The sequence below is a fragment of the Acipenser ruthenus genome, chromosome 20, assembly GCF_902713425.1.
Source record: "Acipenser ruthenus chromosome 20, fAciRut3.2 maternal haplotype, whole genome shotgun sequence".
Classification (NCBI taxonomy): domain Eukaryota; kingdom Metazoa; phylum Chordata; class Actinopteri; order Acipenseriformes; family Acipenseridae; genus Acipenser; species Acipenser ruthenus.
This window is the reverse complement of record NC_081208.1, coordinates 22,986,116-23,009,377: the sequence shown is the minus strand read 5'-3', so window position 1 is coordinate 23,009,377 and position 23,262 is coordinate 22,986,116. Positions and strand designations below refer to the sequence as shown.

Below are 23,262 nucleotides of genomic sequence, written 5' to 3'. Positions count from 1 at the left end.
GTGGAGATTCGAGTTAAAATTTGCTACAGTACTTACATTTGTACTTGTTCTCGTTTTTAAACGTGATCTAGATCTCCGGTTCTGAGTGCATTGCAAAACCCGACATACAATAAAGTACAGGTCTGTTACACTCAATCTGTATTTAATTAGCTTTTTTTTTTTCTTTTTTTTTTTCTTAAGTATAGTAAACAAATATTTGCTGGGTTGTACCAATAGTAAATTAGTCACATCCATCCCGTCTAACATGTACATATTTTGATCCTAGATGTGGTCCAACAGGTGGTCTTTATTTAGTGCTAAAATCTAAATGGACTGGGTTCCCAGGACAGATTTTGGTACAGTAATTAATTGAGCAGTTAACATGAACATCATGGTTACTCTAATGTCTAATCCGTTCAACTCATGTCACGAAGTCTATGTACTGTTGAGACGCGGTTTGTGTTTACGGAAACTGAATCCGGAAGATACATTTTGATTTACGATTAAATATTAATGGTGGCTAATCCGTCGTTCATTGCAAATCCTCGTGTACGACTTTTTATATGTGTCGCGTCTTCTTCATGCTTAAGAAACACTAAGATCACAATGTGACGATGCGAATTATTTACATAGCTCTCCAGCGACACAAAACCGTTTCGCGAGATCAGAAGTCAGCATGTTGTTACTTTGCCATTCTACTTGTACTGCGTGTACGATAAATGTGTTTTTGTATTTATTTTTATTTCAGATAATACAACTTTATTCGTATTTTGCAGCCATTGGGGAACGAATGCTGTTCACTACCTTGTTGCTATGTGGAAATACGTCAAATTTGATGTAATTCCTTACATCCGTTACTTTTACTTTTTTGAAGGAAATGTAGTCAATGCAAAAAAAAACAAAAAAACAAAAAAAACACAACTTGATAATAACATAAAAACAACAGCATGAATTGTGGATTATTTATGTACCAGTCCTTTCCCATACAACAAACTTTGTTGCTTAGTGACACTTTATATCCTTATCAGTTTGTTGGTCTGACCTATGGTATGAGGTATTGTCAATGTAGCTAACTGTGTAGTATATTATAATCATTTTGTTGTTGTTTTAATCGGTTTCTGTTGGAGACATTTTATTTATTTTTTTGTAAACGGGTGGGTGTTTAATTTTCATTTTTCACTTTATTGATGGTGACGGCAAGAACCTGAATATTTAAAACTTGGATGGGATAGACAGAGACACAACCCTAACCTCAACCTCATCCCCATCCCCAGCCCTTCAGTGACCTCCACACTGATGGAACATGAACGCCATAAATTGTTAGGCTCATTACGTGGGGTCTAAATATGCCATGATTAGTAAAACATTGTCTTTAACCTTATGTTCACACTTCTACATCTCAATTGCCATATCTTTCAGCCTACATCTGTTTGCACTTTACAACTGTTTTTTAAACTGTTTAAAAAGTTTGGCCAAAAGGCTGAAGGGGAGGGTTGTTTGTTTTTATTGTACACACCGTTTATATTTACCCTCAAATTATACAAAACTCCTAAGAAAGACTGCTAAGTTGTCAGAGAAACCAGCTGTGTTAACCTTCCCTAACGAACAATGAAAACCTTTGCCCACACACAATTTTCTAATTTAATATACACTTAAGCTTGTTGAGGCTAATATTGCTCACTGCCACTGTTGTATTTGATTAGCCACTTTTGTATGCTTTACAGCCTGGCTTTTGTGTGTTTTGTGGGCATATATCCTCCAAGCTATTTACTTCAGTCTATTTTTCTTCTGAGAAAAAAACAAACAAAACTGCTTTGAGATTAGGTCCCTTATATCCCATACATATTGCTTGTATAAATACATGCCTTATTTTAATTATTTGTTTTAATGTTTATTTATTAGGTTGTAGATGGTCTCTACCTAGGGAACATAACAGGTATGTGTATTTGTTTATTTTCTTTGCAGAACATTGCAAGCAATTGTATATATTGTGAAAACGCAGGACAAATATGTAACTTACCATCTGATTAAAAAAAAAAAAAAAAAAGTGCCACAATTGTTTATTGGGTTTAGGAAAATATTCACCTATTGGAATAACCGTTCAATTGTCTAGTGGTCAAAACCAAGTATATACAGTTTATTTACACGCGTAGAATTATTGTAAGGAATTAAACACTGTAAAAGCTTAAGGCAAAAGCATGTACGTTTTGTATGTTGTCAGTGGTACCAAGTCCTGTATACAATGTTGCATATCTTTCTTTGTGATGTGTGTGTGCAACTGAATTTAACTCAGTGTTTTGACCTAGTGGAAATTCATTCTATTGAAAACAAAAAAAAAAACCTTTTATAAGGGCCAACTGTGCAAAAGACTACCTTTCTACTAAACATAATATTCAGGTATTCACTATAGTCATCCAGAGTAACATATTGCATATAAAGGTGCACAGGAAAACTAGATAGTGTAATAAAAACAAATACTACATTTAAGCAGTCTTTCATTATCAATGCATTATACTACTACAGCTATCTTTTCCCATGTATGGTAGACTTAATCTAATTGTAAAGTTGTATTTTCTGAATATCATGGGGTAGACTACAACTGTATTCCAATTTCATATGTGATACACAATATAATAATGTAAATGACCACAAGGGGGCAGTCGAAGTATCTACCAAGCCCACTTACTTTATAGTTATACAATTCCATGGTAATGATTTATACTTCCGACTGAGTGGAATTGAGGAAGTTCATTTGATGTGTATGCAGATTGAGAATACAGGACCCGCATTGTATTATAGCAACACTTCTAAAAAATATGTTTGTTTAAAAAATATTTTAAAAATGATTCTTGTTGTCTTGGTATCATTTTATGTTTCAGTCATCGTGTACTGCTGACAGAGCTCTCAGTATCATGTCTTAATTCTAAGTACCGCAGATGCATAAATATGCCCACATGTAATACCCCTGTATTTAAGAAATACAGTACCACATTTTCTCTATGTAGCATTTCTTAATATTAGAGTAAATGGTGTTTGTGCTTAGTGTTGCAGAGGGACATGTTAATGGCTACACTGGTATACCTGCTGTACTTAGAGTTTATACAGGAGTCTGAGAGCTCTATTGAGGTTCTTTAAGTCTACTGAATGAAATGGAAAATGATACAAAGTGAATATAAATAACAAGATTAATACATTAGTAAAAAAAAAATGACAAATTGTTTTCCCATACCAAGTTCTGTTTGAGTCCACAAGCAAGATTTATAAAGCAAACTAATTTTCAGTGATAGTGTAATGTAGCCACTCTCTGACATTATATATATATATATATATAATCACAACAACCTACATTCATATTTATAAATGCAGTTACTAATATATAATATCTAGTGTTATCGCTGTCAAAAAGTCAGCATAGCCTATATTGCACTCAATCATTTCTGCTAAAGGATAGCCATTGATAGCTGGATGAGCAAAGTTATTCATTTCTAAAGTTATTTAAGGTAACTACTGACCTCTAGGTCACAAAGATGAATTTTATGATTCATATTGTAGAAAATAACCTTTTGTTTGGTTTTTGTTTATATATTTACAGATTCTGAGGACAAAGAGAGTTTGGCCAAAAACTGAGTCACACACATTTTGTCTGTGTACAACAATGTCAAACCAGTACTCCAGGTACGTGAGGGAAATCGACACAGAAATGCCTGTTCCGTTTCAAACGCGTCACAATTTCGTACTTACAATCGTACCGAAGTTCAACCGGGGTTCTGTATTTCTGCTTGTTTCATTTAGTGCTCATGAAAGGTGACACTAGCTACAGTATAGGCAACCATTGTGTCAGTAGGTGCCATGAGAGCTTCCACTCACAGCTCTGCAAGCAGGCAGAGCACTGTTTGGTGGTATTGATGATGTGAACTAGACCACTGGTGGTTGGGCTGAGACCACCAGGGTGCCATATTCTGCCGTAGCACCATTACCTCCAAATACTCCCTGATCCCAATTAGTTTGGATCATTTTATTTTCTACTTTTTTATGTTTACAGGACATGACATACCTTTGTATACAAGCATCCGATACTTCCAGCCAAAACCTGTATCGATTTTGCTTTAAAATCGTTACTGGAAGCCAATGGGTGGAGACTTTATAAGCATATGAGACATGCTTATAAAGTCTACAAACATCTTTAGTTAACTTCTCTGTCAGAGTTCTGGAAATATTGAAATGAGACACCCTGCTTAATGCCAACCTTCAGCATGAAATACCAGAAAAAGTAGAAAGGTGAGTCCTTGAAGCTTCTACCCTGATACAATAATACAAATCTAATGCTGGGTAAAATACTCAAATGTTAAAACCTGTGTTGGTAGTGACATTTTGTTAGGGAGGAATGAACTGAATGGCAGACTTGATGAGAGAGTATTTTTCTCCTTTTACGGATAGCCTTCCATGCAAAGGATTAAGTGTTAATACTTAAACAATTCGGTGAAATATTTTGTTGAACTGTACAGGGCTTTTTCTTCTAGTTTTATTTTTTAAATAAATTTAATTTTATTTTAAATGTTTAAGTGATTTATCTTTATCGCTGTGTCTGACAAGTAGAAAGCAAAGTGTCATTTACATTATTTGCTATGGTGGCTGCAGTAGGTTATAGCAGGGAAACTAAGACTGTGATTATATTTATGACATTGCTATCCTTATACCGAATAACAAAACAATCAAACGCTGTGATGCATAAAATCCAAAGAAATCTTAGCAATGGTAACGATTGCTTTTATCTTTATTGCAATGGTTGGTATTTTGTGCTTCTTCAAATCTGCAATAAGAATAGCAGAACCAGAATTGCAATTGTGTGCCTCTATTAAAACCCTCCCTTGCTGATGGTCCCCTCAACGGTTTGCATTTGTGTCACACCAGAAAATGTGCTCGTAGTAGCAGGTTCGATCTGTTAACAAGTTTCCAGTGACTCAGGATAAATCGAGATAGTGTATTTGTTTAAGTTTATTGTTTCACAGATGCCAAGGCCAGTGTTAGAGAGAATAGGTTTGTGGTGGGATTCTACAAAAACAGTAGAGAGATCATTCTGGTTCTTTGAACTAGACTCACAGTATAGTCTAGTCTTCTTGGGAATGAGCCAGGAAGCTTTCTGTGTCTATATAAATTGCTAATGTCTAACAACTAACCCATGCTGAGGGTGGCAGAATGCCAGAACCTTGTGGACCATAAGAGTCTGCATAGTGTAGTTAGCAGGTAGTCCATACTGATTCTAGCTACCTGCATAGCACATTTGTGCAATTGTTTTACGCAATAACCAGAATATATAGTTAGCAACAGGTATCCGCTTGGATATTAACTTTAACACAGCCAGGGTTTAGAACAAACTCATTATTTCGCATTTGCTTCGCTATCTTTAATGGTAAGGGTCATGGGAATACTTCCACTGTTGTGCACAGGATGTACACAGATTAGGATGTATTGGAATTTTGCCTAATTCGTAACTGTGTTTTGTTGATTTCTTTTATGATTTACAATACAGAATTAATAATATGCAAGAAAAAAAAAAAAAATCAGCTGGTGGTGAAAAACTGGATTTTTTTTTCTCCATATGCTAACAATGTGATGCTGAAATGACCCTTGTGGTTGAAGATTATTACAATAGGTGAAGTCCCACTAAAAAGGCATTTACTGTATGGAGGAAATCGGTTAGTTTCTGAGCTTCCCTTGCTAACTCTCGGTAATACTGAGTGGGGAGAGTGCTGCCGCCTCTGAAGTGAGGATTTTCAGTGGACAGTAGAGAACTCCAGCCTGTTGACTCTGCAGGATTGATCTCATCATTGGGGGGGTGGGGGGGTGGGGGGGTGGGGGGTGCTGTTAGGCCATTGTACTTCATGTGTGACATTATGTGCTTAATTCACACCAACAAATTCTAAATCGTGCTAGCTGCTGACCAAAACATTTTATAATGTGTAGGTTTTTTATATTGTTTTCCCAAATCAATGACAGCGTTTATTACGTTGGAAATAGAAGCAGACAAAGAGGTTTAAGTTATTTCTGTTCATGTTTTAAATTTACATTTTACTGCAATCTCTTGTTACCACCTTGAAAGCATTATTTAAGTCTGGCTGAGCTGTATAACTATTTACACAATGGGGTTGGCAACTGGTGCGGGAGCGTTCTTCAATTACACGTTTAATAGCTATGAACACATGGTTAAGTGCTTTAGTAGACTACGGTCTGACAGATGGACGGGTGCTGGATTTGTTCAACTTCCAGAATGACAGATGGTTATGTCAAAACTGTGTGGCGGCATCTGAATTTAATCTAGCGGCCTGGAGAGTCGGGATCCAAGTTGACTCATCATCCGGTTCTATAGTTAATGTGAAACAAATCACAAATCGAACCCTGACCCATCTTGGGAGGAAAAACTAGAGTGTCTCGACTGCTTCCATTCCTGAAACATTTTCATACCTGTACTATCTGGGTACATTTACAGTCCACTCTTGTTATTTTGTTATCTGTTCTACTGGTGGACTTGCTTATCCTCCACCAATTATCAGTGAAAACTCTCATTATACTGCCAGACATGCCATTTGCCAGCTCTTACCAGTGAAACATTTCCAAGAAAAATAAAACATGCAATGTCCTTAAATATATAAAACAAGCAAGATATTGTAGCAAACAGCATTTTCTTTTCATAAGCATAGAGTATATACACAATACAATGTACCACATTGCTCTCATCCTCAGTAATGCAACTTAGTAAGCTTGCTATATCAGTAGGGTCTGACAGCTGGACACTTATCCCAGAGGCTGAATACAATTTAAGACTCAATTACATAACACACAATGCAGCTGTGCAATACACCAACATGTCATTGTTCATCATTTTGCTTGTTTGTGAACAAGGACTTTGCTACAGTAACTTTTGTTGTGGGGTCCTTAAAAAAAGTACTATCCAGTAAGTACTATCAGACTTGCATTGGTCAATATAGGTGACTGTAAACAATTGTTCATATGTAAAAACAGTTAGCTATACAGTTATGTACCAATGGTAACCTCATCAATACTAAAGATAGTATTATGTTAAACTCTATGAATTAAATCAAGATGCTTCAGATATAAACTTATACCCTTGCCCTTTCTGTTTTTCTTTTGGTGATATTCAGAATCAGATGTAGACATGCAGACAGAGAAGAGCTGTAAAGATGTGTGTCGTGTCCCTGTTGCAATCTTGGCGTCTCTGCAGCCGCCACAGGAAGGAAGCTTGTTACAACGACGGGCAGCATATTGGCATCCATTTAAAACTGGTGTCACAATCAAAATTAATTAAAAAATAAAGCCAACGGCCAGCCTGCTTGTATCATTAGATTTCGAATACTGTAAGAAGCCTGTGCCCTGCTGAAATATCCCTGGTTACTACAGGTGTCTGGAGTGTCTCTTATCCCTGCCCTTGATTCCAAATAGAGCCTCTTGTAAACACAGTGGTAGGTGCACAACTGAATGTGGTTTACAACCTGGAAAAAAAAACAAGGGTGTACAGGGACTATATACTTTACTATTTCCCAACCACTGTAAGTGTTGCACTGTTGCTTATAATACTGATAATGCTTGCTGTAGCTTAATGGATAGATAATCTGTATTTGATCCCTGAACAACTAGGATCGACTCCAGATTTATTTTTGATGAAGTACAGTAAAATACTGATAGTAGGGCTTTATTAACATAGTCTATTGCTATGATTATTCTGTTCAAATTAAGTGGAACATTGACAATGGTGAGTGTATCAGCTAGTTGGGATCCACATTGGAATTTAGCCTACAGGATAACAAATGTCACTGGGAAAAGGAAGCAGCAGATGTGGTGATGTGAAAACTATGGGCACTACAGAACCCCAAGTTATCTCATATGGAATGAATTTAGAAGGGATGTAAAACCAAGGCTACCAAAGAGTGTGGACCAGCCCAGACAGCATCCTCAAACAACACGACAGTGACTGTCGAGGAGTGAGCCAGGCAAAGGGGGCTATTTCCAAGGAAATTGAAATTATTTTCCATTAAATCACGTCTTTGTAAGCAGTTATTCAGAGTACTAATAAAATAATGTAAATATGGCGTGGTGCGGTTCAATTTCCTGAATTTTCCTAACTACAGTCTTTTTTAATGTAGTATTTATCAAGCTACAGCAATAAACTGAATTCCTTGAACATGTACCAAGTTCAGCAATACCACCAATCTTAGCAGAAGTAAAGGCACTTAATTATACTACAATATATTCAAACTGCTACCGGCTACGTAGCTAAGACTCCTGCATGTTTCCATACATATACTTTGTAAATATGCATTCCTTCACCAGTTTCCTTCCCCTTTTTCGCAATTGTATTAAATGTGCTTGCCCTACATCTGTTTTTATTGCGACATGATAGAGCAGTAGTCAAGTCTAAATCTTGTACTCTATTGTACATACCACAGCGTAACTAGGCTAATCTAATATGGATATTATACTGACAAACTTTCTGATCAACAGCTCATTTCATGGGTGCATTCAACAAGTGCTGCAAACTAAAATAGACATTGTGCCCTGATAGTATAATGTAAGGGGATAGGCACCTTTTAGACTAATGGTCTGTAAACATGAAATAAATGTTGTAGTGTACATTATGCCTGAGGAATTTCCATAACATTAAAACATATATGAAGTCTGCATCTTAAATGGTTGGCAGAACCGTCTTTGGGACAACCTGTTTTTTTGTTTTTACATTTTTAACTAAAATCTTCTAAATAGTTTGCTTTTAGACCAACCTCGATTGTTCATGTTCAGATAGTGTATGAAAATATTCTTTATTATTGAATTATACATCACTATTTTACATCAGAGAAATCTCTCAGGGGGGGATCAAATGAATCCTTCCTCTACCCTCACCAGATTATGTCAAGTTTTTTTGTAGTGTAGGTGCGTGTTGTGTTTAGGGTATATTACTTCGATTAAGGTCTTAGAACTGGTTTTAAGTTCAGTTTTTCTGTGACAAGCACAGTTTCAGTAACAACAGCCTACATTTTCTAACTTGCATGTTTTATCTTTCCAATGTACAATATTAAAACAATGCAAGTATATTAATCATTTAAAGTCTACAACTGTTGACATTTGTTTAAGAGGACATTCTGAACATGAGACTTGAAAATGTTGGAAATAAATAGCAAGCAACACAGATAGTGGTGTAATGTGATATTTCTCACACCGTTATAGTAAGTAACATCTGCTATATCATTCATCAAGGTGGAAAGAAAGAACCCACTTGAAATATATATATATATTTTTTGTGTGATAAAACATGCTCAATACCGCCTTAAAAAATACACAGGCAATTAAAATGGTTTTAAGAAATAAGTAATGACTCTTTTAGAATTAAGTAACTTTACAGAACAACTGCCCTAGTATAACTAATGGAATCGTTTAAATGTCTTACGAAATAAATACATAAAATTGGTTAAAGATATTGCATTAGTTTGCTGGTGTGCTGTTATGAATTCTTTCCTATACTGTAGTTCTGAGCGGATGTTTCTAGACCTGCTTGCAGCTCTGCAGTGTTCAGAGAATTAAAATACAAAAAAAACAAACATGTAACATTTATCCATGATGTTGTGAGTCCAAGGACCATTTTAAGTAGATAATTAGAAGATGTGTGTGTACTTTATATGACTGATAAAATAAAAAATGTATTGGAAATATTTAGCAAGTGGTTATTAAGTAATTCTAAGTACCTGATGAGTACAGTATCATGACCTGATAGACACTGCAGTGTAGATTCATATTAGGAATTTTGAATATTGTGCTTCTATCTGTAGTATTCAACTATCAGTATGTAATCATTTGACAGGGCAACACAAACAACATTTACATGATTGCTAATATTCTTTCATGCAGAATACTGTCAATTGCAGACTATAACAGACTTGCAGACTTTTCCAAATTTCAGGAGAATGCTTGTTGTATACATATATACTCAATAGTATTCTAGGTTTTTACTAATAGGTTAGTATACAAGAGAAGTGTGTTACACAAGAGTTGCTGCTATATATACAGTGCCTATAGAAAGTCTACACCCCCTTGAACTGTTTCACATTTTGTTGTTTCAGTGCCTCAGAGTTTCATGCATTTAAATGAGAATTTTTTTCCACTGATCTACACACCATACTCCACACTGTTAAGGGGAAAAAAAAAAAAAATTTGAGAAAAAAATTATATATTAAATACAAAACTGAAAGATCATAATTGGTTTGACCAGTCTTGGCCATAAAAGCCTGTAGTTCTTGCAAAGTTGGCCTCTTGGTAGCATCTCTGATCAGTCTCCTTCTTGCTTGGTCATCCAGTTTGGAGGGACAGCCTGATCTAGGCAGGGTCTTGGTGGTGTGATACACCTTGCACTTCTTAATAATCGTCTTGACCGTGCTCCAAGGGATATTCTAGGCCTTTGATATTTTTTATACCCATCCCCTGATCTGTGCCTTTCAAAAACTTTGTCCCATGGTTCTTTTGAAAGCACCTTGGTGCTCATTGTTGAGTCTTTGCTTTGAAATGCACTACCCAGCAGTGGGTACCTACAGGAACTGCTGAATTTATCCTGAAATCATGTGAATCACTACAATTTAACCCAGGTGGAGGCCACTTAACTTGGTGTGTGATTTTAAAGGTGATTGGTTACACCTGAGCTAATTTAGGATTGCTATTAGGGGGGTGGACACTTATCCAACCAAGCTATTTTAGTTTTTCTTTTTAATTAATTTTCTACAAATTTCTAGAATATTTTTTTCACTTGGAAGTTGTGGGGTAGGATGTGTAGATAAATGAAAAAAGAAACCCAACTATTTTAATGCATTTTAATTCCAGACTATAAGGCAACAAAAGGTGAACATTTTGAAAGGGGGTGTAGACTTTCTATAGACACTGTATATATATATATACACCAACCGATCTATTGGTCTATATATATATATATATAGACACACACAAACACACGTGACCATGGCAGCTCTGGCATGTGTATTATCTGTCTTTTGCTTTACATTTCAAAGAAAATCTTTTTCAATGAAAATGTTATTTTTTATGTTTTTAGTTCAGCATGTCCAAACCACAAATAATGACTACATCTACAAATTGTGCAGACTGTAACAAGAAGGCCGGAAATCTCAGGGTAAAGAAGAGGAAAAAAAGTGCTGAAAGAGCATCTTTTTTCTGTTTGGATCCCAGAAAAAAAAGACATTCGCTGTACTATTTTGATGTAATTCTGGTGTCAAATGCTTGAGCAATAATGACCCTTTGAGTGCGGCTTGCTTGCAAGCAAGGTTTACATAGTTTTGCAATTTATTTCAAGGATTTCCCAATGGTACTTGAACTGTTAGGGGCAGTGAGAGATTCACAGTTTAAAAAGACAAATCATTTATCATATAACTCTTTACAGTACTTTTGATAGCTAAGAATTACCAGCATTATTGACTGGTTTGACAACATAGACTAAACTAGTACAAATGGTAATTCCCTCAGCTGCCAATAATACCCGGCCCCTCCTAAAACTGTCTCTGTAACCCAGTTAAACCTGTTTTAAGAAATCCAAAGTGGCACCCGAGCACTATTTAACATGCTACTGTACGTTTCCAACGGTCTCACGGTTCACTTCTGTCAGTGGAAATTGGGTTTGTATTGGGAGCCCCAGTTAGAATGGGTCAATACAAATTCCTTTAAATGTAGGAAGTGACATACATAATATACATCACTGGCATCTAAAAACAAGCAAACTGTTGACAGAAATAAGCAACCTATACACTGCCTGGCCAGTTTACATAATATCTGATAGGGCCACCCTTTGTCAGAGGAGCGTGATGACGGAATGTGATGTTCAAGTTCATCCCAAACATGCTCAGCTGGACTGGGATCCAGGGATTTGGGTGGCTTCTCAAACTATTTGCGCACAATTCTGGCATGGTGGATGGTTGCATTATCTATTTAAAGTCTCCATCACCATAAGGGCACACCAGCAGCATTGTTGGGTGGATTTGAAACTACGCAATTCATGAGGCTTTCCAGAGTAATCAAGGTACCCAGGGTATAAGGGGAATATGCCTCACACTAGGGCGATGCCAAATCTAAATGGAGTAGACAGATCCTAATAAAGTGGCCCTGCAATGTATACATATATACATTCATTTTAATTTAGGAAATTCTTCTGATACGCACAGTATAGCAATAGATGCCCTTTATTGCATTGTAGACCGCAGATAGTAGATTCTACTCCATAGTACGGCAGACCTTCAGGGAATCCCACAGTAGGGTTGATTTAAATAAAAAGTGTCTGTACATACAGAATATAGGTAACTGAAACTTCCTAAATTTAAACAAAAGAGAACAAAATAATAATAATAATAATAATAATAATAATAATAATAATAATAATAATATCAAAGACTTTTTTTACCCTAGTTAAAAATCCAAGTTGAAAGAGTGGTTTGAGTTAGGATTAAACAGTTTTTCTAATAGGAAAGAGTGATTTTAGGATACAATCAGCCCACTTTTACTTTTCTGCAATCATATGGTACTGTGTCCTTCCCAAAGTTTGAAAGCTGTGTGGGAGCTGAGTGTATTATTTAAGGAATTAAGGAGTAGATTACTTGAGGTCATAAAATAAAAACAATTTAACAAATCCTCCTTGTAGAAATAGCCGTGAAAACAGCAGCTGCTTTTTGTCAAGTCTTAATGGGATTATCTGCTGTTTTACGGTAAGGGAAAAAAATAATCAAGTTCCTTTGTTTTGGTCAGTTAAAGTTTGTTTACAAAGATCATGGTTAGTATTTGAGATTTAGAGGGGTGTCTTATTCTCAGACATTGGATATATAAAAAAAATAATAATAAAAATAAAAAAAAACATGGAAAAGACAAATCCTTTTGTCCCTATTAATGTTTCAATGTTATGGAAACGTTTTTCCATTTACTTACAGCTAAAGATTTTTGTTTACGACTGTAAGGTCGGCCTGGATAAGGGCGTCTGCTAAGAAATAAATAATAATAATAATAATAATAATAATAATAATAAAGATGTGGCCCTTTTATTTTTTTTGAGGTAACACCCACATGACACTTAAACAGAAGTTAGGTAAAGCTGTAATTAGTTTTAATTGAGTAAAATGTTGCTAAGGCAGTTTTAAAGATGTTACTGTAGTAATGTTTAGCAAATTTGATCCTTTTTTTTTATTAAACTATTTATTAGTTTATAGGTTACAGTATATTAACTCTAAATAAACAACAGTTGTTAATATGTTGGTGAGGTTGTTATTAATAGTAAATCACTTTAGAAAGTGCCCCTTAAAATATCTTTTCTTTGAAATAATCTGGATATGTATGTACTTGAACACCAAAATACAGTTTTACAAGCCTGAGAGAATCCTGAGAAAATCTCCAAGGTAGCTGACTGCCAGAACTGCCCAGGGTAGTTCATCTCTTATTGCAACCCCGTAGTTGAAAAAGACCCTCTCGTTCAGTTTACCTTTGAGCAGACCACATGGGCCCGATGGAAGTACTTTAAAGTATTTGCAGGCAGACACCTGATTCAGGATCAATTTAGATGTCAAAACATTCATTTTTCCAAGCTGAGAGTTAATTGAATTTGGCCATTAAAATGGTGCAACATAGAATGATTGGTTTCTTAAACAGTCAGACTGAAAGTGATGCTGATAAGAGTTGGAGATTTGTTTCTTGACAGTCCACACCTGCAGGAGCACAAATATACTATACATAAATAAAGGTCTAAAATCAGCTGGTATTCCACATTGAACTTTGATTAAAAAAAATGAAAGTTTTACTAGCAATATGAAGAGGTGTGGGGCAGTGATAACTATACAAACAGGCAAGTGAACTTAGTGGTAATGTGACTCTAGAAAAAATGACTTTACAATATAAAATACTTCTGAAGTATCAAATAGTAATAAATAATAAAAAAAAAATCAAAATTCTCAGCTCAACAGTTGCCGTTGCTTGATTTATCGTGTGAAGTCTTGTTCTTGATCAGACCTATGTTAAACAGATCCTGGAACATGACAACCAGTTTATTACAGTTTTACCACATCATTTATGATTGAATGTTTGAAGTTATAGATACCAGTCGTAACTGGTTGTTCATTAAACATATGATAAAGTTTATTTGCCACAATTGATGTTAGGATGTATAGAACACATGAAATGGAGCACTGCTTCTGTGAGAGGGGGAACCCTGTGAGAACCCTGTACAGCATTATCCCCATACTCCCTAAAATTCACAACTAAAACAACAGTATTTTTTTTTTCAGGGTATAGCATTTCAAGGAATGTATTAGTTTCATCCATGAGAGTCGACTTAGTGGTGGGGCCTGCCTGGTTCACTGGTGCGTAGTTTGCCAAACTGTATCCTTCTCAATATATTTATTTATTTTATTTATGTATTTATTTGACAGGGACAAAAACAGAAAAAAGAAAATAAAAATAAAGTAACATTTACATTAGGGAATGTGGTAGCATCAGATAAATAACCCATGACAGCAGCAACCTCACATCCCCAAAAACACCATCACTCCAAAAGACAATATCATCACACACCCAATCCGGGATCAGAAACACCCACACCTCGACAATTCTCTACATACACTATAAAAAATATAAATATTTAGATCAAATTAAATAAATCTTCTCCCAGTTACATTTAAATATATATGTGTTTATTTCGCCAACCTATATACAAACAGTCCCCCTGTAAGCTTTCATTCTGTGTGCAATGCTGCCCAGTCGTCATGGAGAAAATGTGCTAACCACTCTCAGCTGTAGAAACCCACCAATTATATCCAGAATTCAAATTATTTTATAAGAGGAACAAGAAATATTGTATTTAAATTCAAGAAAAGGCTGCAACAATGAAGAAACTCTGGGAGATACACAAATATATATGAATTTGAGAAACTGGAGAAACTGTGTGTAAGCGCTCTTGTGATTTATGTATAATTCAACAAATCTATTTTTACATTACTGTTATTATTAATACGATAATGTCCTTTTTTCTTTCTTCTTTGCATAGTCAATAAGGTATATTATTTTGAGGCTTATTTCACTTTTACCAAGGCCAAGTAGCATGAGTTAAGAATCTCTTTTGCATCTCAGATGCTCATCAGTGATTACGTATGTAACAGGGGAAATAAGAACACACCCAAGGGGTCCTAAATGATGTAATAGTGCACTAATTAAGGGATTGGCTGCTGATAAATGCCTTTGTAAATGTTCTTGTTAAACGTGTACATTTTTTCTTGCTCCCTCGTGATTGACAGCCTGGCTGGAGTTTCCCGCAGTTCCACAGTGGTTGTGGCTTACCTCATGACAGTGACATACTTCAGCTGGGAAGAGTGCCGTCTGCAGTGAAGGCTGTCCGTGCTTTCATGGGGTCCAACTTCGGCTTTCAGCAGCAGCTGCAAGAATTTCAGATGAGGTAACTGAATTATAGGGAGGAGATCCCTTATAAAAGTTCCCCATGGTAAAAGCATAGCAAAGTGTAATAAAGCATAGTGAAAGCACCGTTAAGCATTGTAAAACCACGAGAAGTAAGGTCAAGCATACTAGAAAGCATGGCAAACCATGGTTATCTATGACAAACTATGCTAAATGCATCGAGAGTGGAGAGTGTATGGAATGGGCTTGGATCCTGCAAGATTCAAGCTTGTGATCAATCAGCTACTAGGAACCAGACGTGCTTAGGTGGACCAAATGGCCTCTTTATGAAAATATGTTCTGATGTGCTTTTGATGAGTATAACCATGGGAAAAGCACGGGAAAACTGCAAAAATACTGTGCAAATTTTTCGTGGTAAACTTTTATGATTACTCATGAACCAAATGGAATATACTTCTGAATGTGGCATCGGTTGGTGTTCTTGGCTTGAGGTTTTTTGGTCCCTGGAATATTCCCCAAATGGCATCTTTTAGATAATTTTATTTTCATTAAACAATATGGAAACTGCTGTCACCTTCATTTAGTTGTTGGGGAAACAATAGTAACCTTGCCACAAACTTTAATGCTTGTTATCAGGCCAAAAACAAACCCCATTACACCAATTAAGAAGGGACTTGAGCTCTTGAAATAATCTGGCAGGTATGAATTAAAAGTGAAAGTGTCTACCTACTACTGGTGTTGGATTGTGATTGTACAGATAATACAGTTTTGGGGGAAATTATTTTGGACTGCTGTATTTTTGGGAAAAATTGCAACAATTATTGTGCCAATAGTATGTGTGAGGTCTCATCTGGTATTTTTTAACCTATATTTTATTGAGGTCACCACCATTTCTGTCCATAAGGGGATTTATAATGAAAGGAATTACTAGGGTTTTCAGGTTATCTCCAAACAACAAACCTGTTTTTTTGTTTTTTTTTATTCTTGGACAAAAGTTAAAAACGTACAAAAATAAATCTTTTGTTTTTTTCTGATTTCATTGGTTTTTTTTTACCTAAAGTTGTGTTTAATGTCTTTCAAGCCTCAACACTGTATGCTTAGGGTTCTTGTAAGCTAAAAGTAATACATTTGACTATTTATACGTGTTATCATTCATCTTACCGATGAATTTTTGACAGTTAAGCCCATTTAAAAACATTTAACATGGCAAAAAATCTATTTGTGATTTGATGTATGCGTGTACACTGGCTTTAATGTTGACTATTGGACCTTTCTTGAGGTAAATGGTGCAATAACATTTATAAGTGTCAGATACAAGGTACTTCTCCACAGCAGCATAGCAAAGTGACCAACTGTCCCATCTCACATTATCACTGTATATAGAGTGATGGTCCAGAACTGGGGCTCCAACAGATCATTAACATGATTGTGAGCAACAACTGTAATTAAAGTAAAATATTTATTTATTTTTTTTAATGACAAGCTGCGTCACCCTTCTCAAGCAGCACAGCCGGTTTTGCAGGTGTGAAAAGTGCCTTCCTGTGTTAAACAAACCTATTTTTAAGATTGGCTACACGGAAGGGAACTTTTTAATGTTGCTACACAGTGTACTGCACTAGCTGTAGCTTTATATTATATGATCTTACCTTGGCCCATGCTATACTATGTTCCTTCATCATAAGAGTCCAGAGGGAAGTCTTTCTGCCTGCAGTTACAAGTGTATTTTTACAGAAACCCTAGTCTGCTGTTTATAAAGCGGGCATGAAACACACTCCAATTGCAATACAGAACTCTGGTTTGTCACGTGGTTATCAGTACTGACAGAAGCTTGCAACATGATCTGTCAGGAAGGACTGATGATCTTTTGGACATTCTGAAACATCTTGTCTGATCTGAATGACAAGTAAACAAAGTCAAACTAATATCACTTGGGAGAAACCTCTTAATCCTACCGCCACACAAAAAATTAACTTCTTGTGCAACAGGTATAAAGACTCCCAATAACTTGATTGTATATTGACTATAGTTGAGTTCAGAGTTTTGCACACCTTTACTGTTGGTTGACACAAAAATAAACAAACGACATACAAACTTAAAACTAAAGTCTTAATGCAGATAGACAGACCTTATAGCTGCTGCACAGTGAATGCATAATGTGGTGACAGGATACAAACTGAAAAACTAAACAATTATCTATAGCAAAATGACTTCTGAGAAAGTGTTTGTGCTCGAAAGTTATGAAAATGTATTTAAAAGGCTTGTTTATTACTCCCTTCACTATTGAAGCAAAAAACACATATTTACAATCACAAAAATAACCACTGAACTACTGAACTGGGTGGTAAAGGTTTTACAGTAAATTTTAACTGTGTGACAATGTGTAAGTCACTTTCTAGATGTAAAACTAGGACTCTCTCCTAGGTAGCAATTACCCTTTTGTTATGCAGGGATCAAAATTGGAAGTCCGGTCTTGCATTCAAAGTTAGATACCACCCATTAGGTACCGGTATTTGAATTTGTATATTTTGTGACCGACCCATAACACTTTACTTAAATTTAATTTAATTTCTGCCCAGTTCAGAGAGGGTCGATTTTATTTATTTATTTATTTTTTTAAATCTATGTTAGCGATCTCCTATAATTTGTTACTATAGGAATAATCATTTTAATTTAGAAAGCTCACACACATCTTTCTTGGCTTGTGTACTATAGCTTGATTACAATACATTGGGTGCAATCAATTCTGCAGTTTAAAGGTGGGTTTCATTGACATAAACTGGAGGTGAACTTGGCTTTGTTAAGTTATATTGGGTGCTTGCCAAGTGCCGGGTGTGTGTGGGTGTGATGTGTGGGCTGAATGCTGAAACTACCTGCTGCGTGGGGTTGAGAACTGGAAGAAACTTTTTTTTTTTAACTGTTGCTTGTACACAATCTACAGCTTCCTTGTGCACTAAAAATACGGCATAGACAGTACATTGCTACTAGTGACCACAAAGACACTGCTTAGGTGAAATACATTGAAACAGACTACTCCAAAGTAAAATCTGCAAACTGATAACTTTCTTTTAATAAGTACAGAATATCATTTTTTAAAATGTAAATGTGTGTTTTCTTTCAAAACTATACATAAGTCCACTGTAAACAGTGAACAGAAGAGCAGGACAGGCAAAATGGAATGATTTAATTTGCTGTAATAGCCAAACAAATGTGTGCATAATAGAGGTTTCACCGAACAGTTGACTAATCACACAAAATCCAAGCAGTTTTAAAATATAGCAGACAAACAGTGAAGTGTTATAAAACAGTACGTTCACAAATAGAGCACCAGACAAAAGACACAAAATATTAATAAATCATTATTTCATAAAGCGGTCACTAATCAACCTAGTCAACTTTATTTTCACTCCAGCTATTCGACCCCTAGATCATAACACCTCAAATCCAGGTCCTCTCTCAAGCTAGAATCTACTGACCTGAGCTATAATACAACCCAGGTCTCCAGGCTTCTGCATCATCGAGCTAAGTACTTTTCATTTAGTTGACAATATAATTGACAAGCCCAGTTCAATACACACTTAACTTTTATGCTACTGAAAGGGCACTTAAATCAGTGATTTGTGCCCGGTAAGCTATAGCTGTTAACATCTGTAGTTCTAACTTCCCAGTAAATGTTTTGATGTATTTGTAAAGCGATTTCTAAAATTAAATTCTTTTCAAATGTCAATGTCATTTTCAAATGGCCAAATGTTTTGCATCAATCTATAGAATGAATTAATTTTGCTTCATAAAGTCGAATGAAACCTGCTGAATAATGTTATGTTAACATGTTGAATTATATACCACTTTGTAGTTGTACATATACTTGACGAAAAACTGACAAATTTAGAAATTTGACATTTTGAAATCTACTATTAGGGCTTCCGGTAGACCTTTGCGATATCATTTTGTAGTTTCATTATGTTAAATAAACTATCTAAATTATGTTCATAGTTATTTTTTCTGTCAATCCCAGTATAGTTCGATCTTAAAATTCTAGGTGATGCAAAACCTTTGGCCATAACTGTATATTTCACAAGTAATGCCAGTACTAACATGTACATGTGAAATCCAGATCCTCCCCCTATTTTGGGATTGTAGTTACAGTGTAGGGCTGCCCAGGAAAACATTACATTAAAAAAAAGTAAACTCTACATCTGACTACAGGTTCCGAATTTCCTATGTTTTGAAGCCCTCATCAGAATTTCCATAGGAAGGTCATGCAATGCTAATAGACCAATCCTACTTCATCTGTGAAATCTGTAAACCTCCTGGTGTTTCAGCAGCTACTGTTATTGACAGACACACAGGGTGATTCATAATTTGCATAACATTGTCACAGCATTGTGAAAACTGGAGGGTACATCGTGGTGGATGATATGCAAAGGAAAAATATCTGAGAGAGAGACACGCTGCTTGGCCACCAGTGGGTTGTTCAATAATGTAAATGTTTGAGTAGAATTGAAAGCAATGTAAAACAACAATGTTGCCGAAATATGATTCACCCAGTATATTGTGGTACACAGTGAAGCATCAGAGATGAAACATGAAATGGCAGGCACTGCTAGAAGTGACTTGAAGATTAAGGGCAAAGGAGTCTGACGTGTTAGCTGACACATCTTTATACTCTATACCTTGTGGTCACACCAATTCTTGAAATGAAAATTATGACAAGCTAGAGAATGTGTCCACTGTGGCACATAGGCCTCAAGTTTGCTCGACACCAGCATCATGGAATGAGTTAGGAATTTCACAAAACATAGTGTGACTGCATTTTAATATAGTATTAGTCATAGAGGGTTTGGAAATAAAAATGTCCGTATTTTGAGGTATGTGTGTGGGCTGTTACCATTGAAACCACAGGAGGATCCAGAGGCCCTTTAAGTGCATCAAAATTATATAGTTTATGATGGTGCAGTGAGTTAATGCACTATATTGTGCTTTGTATTAAAACACAAATGTCTAGTTGATATGCTATTAGGGAGGAAAAAATTAAACAGACTTCCTAGTAGTTACTGAAAGAAAATTCCCAATATTGTTCTGAGAAACTTGATTTCACTAAAGTATTTGGAGCTTTGAGCCAGTGCAAGGGATTTCCCATAGGATGTTAATGTGAAACATGCCAACAGTATTTCCTCCCATTTCAGTGATGAAATCATGGTGTCTAATAGCCTCCTTTTTTGCAGTCAAACGATAGGAAGCCTAAATAAGTTTTAATTTAGTTGTTATCAGAAGAGGGTAGGAGTTGTGTATGTGTGGAGATAGGGGGTGTGCTTTCTAGTTGTTACTTTTAATTCTTCACCCCCCCCCCCCCCCCAAAAAAAAAAAATATCCTGCTGTACAGCTTGCATCGCTCTGCGTGCTTGACTAAGTTCCTGTGGGTCTAGCAAACAGCTGGGTCATAATAGTTGTCTGAATTTGTTGCCAGTGATACACTGTTGCTTCAGTTTGCTTTCAGCATAATGAAGCGACAAAAAACCCTTTTGGAAACCCCCTGGATCAGAATGCTGGCTGCAGTACGCCAGCCGCCCACTCCAATGGCAGTGGGTAATCTGTAGACCGTGAACAGCGGCTAACACAAAGGAGCAAACTCATTATTGACACCCATCTGGCAAAGGAAAGTATTTGAGTTGTTCAGTTGTCCATCGTTTTGTATACAGGGGTTACCTTGAAAGTAATAAAATAACATTCTTGGAGCACTTGGAACACATTTGTAAATGTTTCCTGTAATGTGCTTATAAATGCAACTCTTTGTTTGCTGCCAGACACTGTATTGGTATTTTAAGCACAACACATTTAAGCAACACTCATTATGAAAAATAGCATATCCCTTGGCAGCAGGGGTCTAGCTGGAGGCGCTTATACCTGACATGTGGTTATGATGAAACCTGGTATAGATGTTCTTTAGCACAAACTATTGAGGTTCCAGTGTTCTAGGCAACATAACACCTTTGCAATTTTACCATGCCTTTCTCTACTTCTTTCTTTAACAGGCTGTGATTGTTGGTTTGCTTTCTCTATTATGCTTTATCCCTTTCCATGGTATACAACATTAAAATACCACAAGGGAATAATCCCTTTGCAGATACTTAGAATAGAGCTCATTAGTCAGCTTCCTGAACCTGTGCTTTGTGTCTTTCAGTTCCGCAGGTGGCTCAGGATGAAGTACAGCAACAACCCATTCAACGACCAGGAGGCGGTTTGCAAGATGCTGAGACAGTATGAGGAGCAGGAGCAACAGCAGAGCTGGACAAACCACACGACAACCATTTACCCACTGCCGTACAATACTTATGGGTCAGCCAATAGCAGCTGGGTTAGCAGATCGGAGCCCTGACCATCAGAGGAGGCTCACCAACGCAAGCCTTTAGACTCAGAGTGCAAGATAAATAGAAGTGTTACAGAATGCTGTGTTCCTTATGCAATATACCCATTACGGCACTTACAGTTTGGGCTCTCTTTAGGTCTGATAGTAAAAGGCTACTGAATGAATGTAACAGACACCATTGAATTATATCTGGGTGGATTATTTATCATGATTGTGTAACACAACTTTAATTTGGATGTTAGGGACTGGATATGAAGCTGCCTGGAGGGAGTTATTAGTAAAATCAACACCGGTACGTTGTACGCTATATTTTAAAAGACAAGTACAGTTTATTAATGAGTTTATTGCAAATGAAAACACAGCAGTCTGTATCAGTTTAACCCTTGCAGTGTCTTTGACAAGTTTTTAATAGGACAGCATTTATTCTGCTTATTGAAGTGCCTGGGTTTTGTTATAGGCTACCTGACAAGCAAATTGAAACAAACAAGTACCAATTTAACTGTGATTAATTTAACATTCCCGTGACTGTGGAAACTGTCAAAAGGAAACATTCTGCTGTGGGAACTGCTAGGGCTTACAAGAGCATGGGGGCAGTAGGGAGCACAATTTCACATGTCCAATACTTAGTACTTGTACTTAGCTTGCAAATTCACTTTTAATTGACTCATTTTCATAAAGCAGATTGCCAGTGCAGAAGTTCACACATCTCTTGGGTTGAGGTCTGTAGAAGATGTACACATTTTTCAAAGGATAACTTTTTAAAATACACTATAAATGGGTGGGACAAAAGTCTTGAGCACAGTTCTGTTATTGGCAGATGTACCCTCCGAAAATAGGACATTTTGCAGGATGTTTGGATGATGTGTAGCACATTCAGGCCTGATAAGCATCCCCATCCCCAGAGAATATATTCCAAAGTGAAAAGACATGTTGACCTCAATGACCATTTGATAGACCCTCTAGACCTCAACCAACAACCTAGCTAGTGCTCAATGATTTTTACAATGGTGTGCAATGTTAACCTCACCGTAGATCAGAACTCTCCCCTCTGCTCTTGTTATAAACCCCCAAATATGAGCCAACGCTTAATAAATCACATGCTGAATACACAATCAACACATTCCACAGTTTTACGTCCATATAACCACATTCTAGTAATGGGTGTGCCACTGGGTGGTGTGGTGGGTGTTGGTTCCTGATAAGGCAGTTATCACATGCTGGTTTTCTCTAATTGACATCAAATATTGTATGCAGAGTTGACAGGCAGGAAGTTAGAATGGGCAGCTTATGTAAAACTGTATATGTGCCAGGTACAATTTGGGTAAATTATTTGTATGTGAGCTTTTCATTCAATATCTTGATTACTCAAATATGATTGGAATGCAGCGATTGCTCAAATAGTCCAAAAGTGAAAATAATGTGTGATCAGCAAGCATTGCAATTCACTGTGTTCGCTATTACCCGATAGTGTG

General features: G+C 36.3%; 1 pseudogene; it reads left to right on the top strand.

The window, feature by feature from the left end:
- Positions 1 to 361: 361 nt before the first annotated feature.
- LOC117425853 (dual specificity protein phosphatase 22-A-like) lies at positions 362 to 21,799 on the top strand (annotated as a pseudogene).
- Positions 21,800 to 23,262: the final 1,463 nt, after the last annotated feature.